We start from the raw sequence: 6,587 nt of genomic DNA, 5'->3' as shown, positions 1-6,587 counted from the left end.
CCGCAAGCTTTGGGCTACCCCACTACATAAGGCTCCACTTGAGCACTAAACCATGAGTCAACTGACGAGATCCTAACATATAGGTACATTAAGCCTTGGGTCCAACGGTTCCCAAACAAAGAAGACCCCCCGACCGACCACTTTAGGATCATTGGGGGGCTCGAGGGCTATGCCCATCGGGCACGCTCGGACTCACCCTCTGGCAAAGAGATCCGGTCGAGCCTGACTTGACCGTAGCTTTCGCTTAGGGCTTGGGGGCTTCCCCAAGCCTTGGGCTCCTGATCTACGGCACCTCTAGGCCCAGCCCTCGGCTCCTACCCAGCTAATGATGCTAGCCAAGGCCTGGGCACAAGAAGACAAACCCTAGGCTACCGATGCCTAAGGACTCCTTGGCGTTGCTCCCTAGGCGTGCCCTTGCCAACTGCTCCTCCAATAGGGTCACGTTCGGGGCATGACACAAGAAGACAAAGCTTCCCATGGCCTCTAGGGGCTAGGGGGCTTCTAGGTCCGCGCATCAGCCCCTAGAGCCGACCTCCTTCACCACGAAGAAGACTCCAAAAGGTCTCACTCGGGGGAGGCTAGTCCAAGCCGACGTCGTCTAACATGCAGGGTGTCAGAACAGAGCAACCAGATGATGCCTAGGCTTCTTCAGCTCCAAGACACCTCGACAGTCCACGGCGCACCGCTATAAGACCCTCCTGGACTCCAATGCACATAGACCATAGACTAGAACCCCCAAACCACCATGTACCCAACCTATCTCGTTATATAAGGGATAAGGTCGGACCTAGGAGGGAGGATCTTGATTCAATCACCAAACACTCCATTCCATTCCATCTACCTCCACTCTGCACCAAGAGCAAGGCAACCTAGAGAGGGGCACTGAGAGCTCCTCCTCCATTGCATCCCATCATCTCCTTCCTCTCTGATGAGGGGAGACTCCACTAGCGGTGAGGCAATCTTAGGATTAGCACCAAGCTATCCCCCTACCAAATCTTCTTCCTTTACACTCTGTTGTAACCCCCTAGATTTTGGGTGCTCTTGAGTATAAGGATAATTAGTTGTTGGACATAGGGACTGAATTGGCCCAAGCTAGGATAAACCATTGGGTGTTCTCTGCATGATTCTTGTGGTCCTGAGTCCACCTGAGCCACCGGAGACCCCATACTCTGATACCGACTTGAACAACATGCTTGTCGTGGTTCCAACCCTGTGACACCGACCAAATCAGCTAGACACTCACACAAGCCTCGATTCTACTAGAGATGTTCTTTGCCTTCTTTTGGTGGGGATGAGCTCAATAGCCCCTCACAAAGCCAACTCCAGAGCACCACACAACCTTCTAGCATGCTTCACAGAGACACAATCACGAAGCCATCTAGGAACCGGCAAGTTCCAAGAGTAATAAGCAACCACACATGCAAATCACCACTAGTGCCACTCGATTAGTCACTCAATTAATCGCACTAGGATCAATCTCCAACTCACTAAACTTATGAGTAGGAGAGGTGAGGAGAGGCTCTCTTGATGTATATCAACTTCCCAAAGTGCCAAGAGAAGCTCCACAACCGGCCACCCCTCTATTTATAGAGGGGAGCAACCAACTAGCTGTTTTAGGAGCTGACTAGGCTCTCTACGTAGCTGGCAATCCCACTGCTAGGTGCCCACATGGTAGCGTGCAAGTAGCCCAATGGCTCTTTCAAATGGCTATGTGCCAACTGTCAACTGACCTAGTAGTCCCACTACCACTAGCCATGGTCCCACCACCTGGAGGTCAACAATGAGTCAGCTATGGAATAGTGCAAGCATACCGTCGATGGTGTTAACACCCTTAGTCTGACACCTTCACGCGCTGCTAGGCTAGGTGCCCCCTGGTAGTCCCACTGCCTAGGGTCGTGGTCCACTTCCAGGGTGAGACAGCCCATAAATAGTAGCCCAAAAACCTCCAATTCAGTCCATTTTGTTTCAAACCTTTGAAAATGTGCTAACTCCAAATGTCTATCCCACAAGACAACCACCACTTAGAGCATAAGTTAGCATTTTCAAATCCTTTTGCAAAGGTTTTTTCAAACTCATTTAGGATCACCACTCATCTCTAAACTCAACGTGATTAGGACCTCACAAGTGGCACTAGATAATCGAAATGCAAACGCATTTGCCCCTCTTAATAGTATGACTATCTATCCTAAATTCAGCCATTTAAATTTTCTCTAAAACACCTTCTGGCTAGCAAAATGAAACACCCTTTGTTTCATATACCTTTGCTTTGCGCTTATCCAATTTCACTTAAATTGATGCCCGCAAGGAGTACATGAGATGCGACTTTTGTGGAGCGGCATAGGAGGAGGGAGATGTGAGTTTGGAAGGTCAAGTAGTCCTAAGAAGGATACCTTTTAGTATCTAGGATCGATGCTACAGAGGGATGGAGATATTGATGTGGATGTTAGCCATAGAATCAAAGTAGGGTGGATCAAGTGGCGACAAGCTTCTAGCATTCTCTGTGACAAGAGGGTACCACAAAAGCTAAAAGGCAAGTTTTATAGAATGGCGATTAGACCGGCTATATTGTATGGAGCAGAATGTTGGCCTACAAAGATTTGACATGTTTAACAACTGAGTGTTGTAGAAATGCGTATGTTACGATGGATTTGTGGTCACATAAGAATGGACCAATTTTGGAACGATGATATACATGATCGCCTAGGGGTAGCATCAATTGAAGAAAAGCTTGTCCAACATCGATTGAGGTGGTTTGGCCATGTCCAAAGAAGACTTCTAGAGGCACTAGTGCATTGTGGAGTCCTAAGCCAAGCTAATAATATGAGGAGAGGTAGAGGAAGACCAAAATTGACATGGGGGAGGCAATAAAAAGAGATTTGAAAGCTTGGGTTATACCTAGAGATCTATATTTGAATAGGAGTAATTGGAAAGTAGCTATTGAAGTGCCTGAACCGTGACTTGGGGCTTTTGGTGGGTTTCAACTCTAGCCTACCCCAACTTGCTTGGGACTGAAAGGCTATGTTGTTGTTGATGATGATGATGATGATGATGATGCCTGCAAGGAAAACCATTTTCCGACATATCGACCAAGCCACTAGATATGCATGAACAATGAATCTTTAGCTTGATCTACATAGCTGTGTGGATAACTCAAACCATCACATAGACTTCAAGTCCATCGACTATAGCCTCACTTGCTCTTCACTGTTGCCTTGGTCCATTATCGTCAAGTCCTTGCTCAAGCTTCTCTGCCACATGCGGTCCATCACTCCAAAGCCTCTTTTGACTTGCCCTTCACCATTGCTTTGGTCCATTGGCACCAAGCCCTCTAGCTTGCCCTTCCCATCACATTGCACATGGCCCATCCTAGCCAAGTCTTGCTTAGGTCTTCACTTGATTGCTATGTTTGATTTTAGCATTCCAAACATGGTAACAATCAAATCCATGCCAATATCCATCTCATCTTGTGAACTAAACCAACTTTCCTTCACACACTCAAAGAGAAAAGGGGCCTCCCCGAGCCCCTCTCCCAAATCAAATAGGAGAGTAGAGCAGTCGGGTCTGAGCATGGCCAAATTTGGCCAGTTGGTGGCCAGCAGCAGCAGACGAAAGGGCATCGTAGCATGCCTGTTGTAGGGCACACCTGCTAGTGCCCGTGGCGTGGTTTGGGGTGGCCAAAGGAGGGCTAGCCATGCATGCTGGCTCCTCAGAGCCGCATGGCTAGGTGGTGGTGGCCTAAGGTGGTGCTCTAGCGACCGATTTGGCCAAAGACAAGGTGGAAAGGGCATGGCTTAGTGTGGGAAAGGCCGACGCATAGTTAGGAAAGGCGGAGAAGGAACTAGCGGGGCACTTCCAAGCGACATCACCTCCACGGATGGCATCAAGCACACAAACGCGAGGTCGAGGCATCCGATGGATCCCAGCAAGGCTGGGCTCATCAAGACCGGACACAGCTCATGGTGGGGGAAGGCGTGGTGGCAGGGCCATAGCCGAGCCACCTCCATGCCGCTCCTGCATTTTGCCAGCATAGTCACGCCATCGCTGCTCCCGCGTTCACGACCTTCCTCTTGCCTATGGCAAAGCTCTCCATGATGGAGTGGTCCACCAGCACCCTTGTTGGTATTTATAAGTGCAAATAGAATATGAAGGATTCTGCAAGTGCACATAATACCATTGTAGCATTTTACAGGGAGTATTTCAGGTATCATTATTTATATTTTACCACAGGGAAACAATGGAGTAAAGATTTATTGGATAACAAAGGAATGTCTACTAATCAACATACCAACATTGATAGAGCAAGGGGTAGAGATAATAATAGGAATTAAGGATAATGACACTCAGGGGATAGATCCATAGAAAAAAAATAAACTAGTTAACTCAGGAAAACAAAGGGTGGGGTAGATTCCTATGATATTCTTATTATAGGATCAAAGTGTATATATATACACACCTAGCTTTAGTTAATACTAACTATACTCTTGTGCACTTTGGGATGCTGCTTAGACAATAGAGCATCCATAAAAGATAACTCTACTGATGCGACTATAGCCCTACAATTTAAGAACCTGCTCAATTCAGTATGGACTACAAAGGATAGATGGGGCTGTCACCTCCCACTGCTACTACACAACCAAAGAATAGTGTGTACTCATAGGCAGAGCATTGTACAAGCACCATGCTTACACAAGGCTCGGCTACTTAGCCCAACCATGGTAAACGAGCAGGCTAAGCGCTCTATGAACCCACACACAAAAGTAAAGATAACCTCAACTAAGCAAGATAGGTATTCAAAGTAAGCATAGACATGTAGATAGGAATATGATGAATTGATAATAAGTCTTACAAGATGTAGAAGTGAAGATACAATGCTTTGTCGAGCCTCCAAGACTAGATCCAGAACTTGAGCATGAGCCTAACTCGACCCTCACTCCTGAGCTACTAATCTACTACATCGGAGAGCTCTAGATCTAATCCTCCTAGTGTGTGTTGATCGGAATGAGAGATATGAATTAGGGTTTCCAAGATGATCTCAGGGAGGGGGTATAGGGCCATATATATAGGGGGTAGCATCAATTCTGGACCCTCGGATCAAACTGACTTGAATAAATGGCATAGATGTAATCTTTAAGGCAGTGGAGAACCGACATAGAAAGGAGAGCCTGATAGGTGGGGCCAATAGGCTGGCTAGCCTAGGGGTTGGACCAGCTGGCCCCCCTATCAGCCTCATGGCTCGATCTTTGGTGGAGAGTCTTCTAGGGTCTCTTAGAAGCTTCTGGAGTTGTTTACGTCGCGGTTAAGTGTGATTTACTTTGATGAATAGGTCCACCTTGACGAATTTCTAATTAAATACTCCTACAAACATAGATTTAATAAAACTCATGGAATTTATTAGTTTAAACCCCTAGACCAATGTTTGGTGATGGAATTAAGTACATATGCAGGATATGTTGATGGTTTATAATTGATGTTAACGACCGTCAACAAACTCCCCCACACTTAACCTTTGCTAGTCCCTAAGCAAAGCCAAACTCAGTAATGGATCAGGAGTTGCTACAATACTTTCACTCCTCAAAAGTACACAGGCATTCAATTAAGAATTCTCCTCTAGATTAGCATAAACTGATCTGACTTTCAAACTCACCCATATTACCTTCAACCATGGGGCTTCTTAGCCTTCACTTGGGTCTTGAGCAATTGAAAGATAGAACGATTAAGTCAAGCACTATGTCTCAAGTTCTTTGTTCCACCATTGTTCTAGAGTTTTTATAAGTTTTCAAAATAAAACTCAGAGATTCCATTGTACGTGATCTTGATTTTAAGAGCATGAAAACCTCTCATAAAGGTCAACAAAGCTTGACAAAACTTGATGCAAAACAAGTAGCATATATGTGGAAGTTTTCCTAGCCTAAATAACATGTATGGCTCTGGTAGGAATTCAGGCTTTGTCATACAGGAACTCATCATAGCATTTTTTTCAAAAGATAAATCTCTAGAATTTTAGTGTCACTCAAAACAAGATAAACAACAGCTCAAACCTTCTCATATCATATTTCTCAATTACCTAAACTTAGATCAAGCATGTGCTACCCACGAGTTTCAAGTTCAGAGAAAATCCTTATATCAAAACAATTTTATCCAAAACTCAGGAGAATTCAAGGCTAAAAACTAGGTACTTGAAAGGAATTACAACAGAGTAACTATTCATCATTTCCATTTTAAGAGATTATCTTCAGAGACCTTTGTATTTTGTTCAGCTCTTAAAAGAACTTAAAGCATACTAGACACACTCTCTTTGTTTTGTTTTCATTTTTAGTTCATGCATTATAACTATATATATTTCTATAAAGATAACTTTTTATTTTATTTTTAGTTATTCATCTTTCTTTAATATATATAAAAACCAAACTAAGAATAATAAAATGAAAAGAAATACTTATCTAGATACATGGGGGATGCCTTCTCTCCCAAGCTGATTGTTGTCGTGGTTGCTCAATGAGGTGGCCGGATGTGGAGGTGCTAGAACAGAGCCTCCCAATTTTGATTTTTGTTGTTGCTATTGTTGCTGGAGGCTGGCCATCTCCTGT

The sequence above is a fragment of the Miscanthus floridulus genome, chromosome 9 (genome assembly GCF_019320115.1).
Source record: "Miscanthus floridulus cultivar M001 chromosome 9, ASM1932011v1, whole genome shotgun sequence".
Lineage (NCBI taxonomy): Eukaryota > Viridiplantae > Streptophyta > Magnoliopsida > Poales > Poaceae > Miscanthus > Miscanthus floridulus.
The sequence above is the reverse complement of the archived record's forward strand: the minus strand, read 5'-3'. Positions refer to the sequence as shown.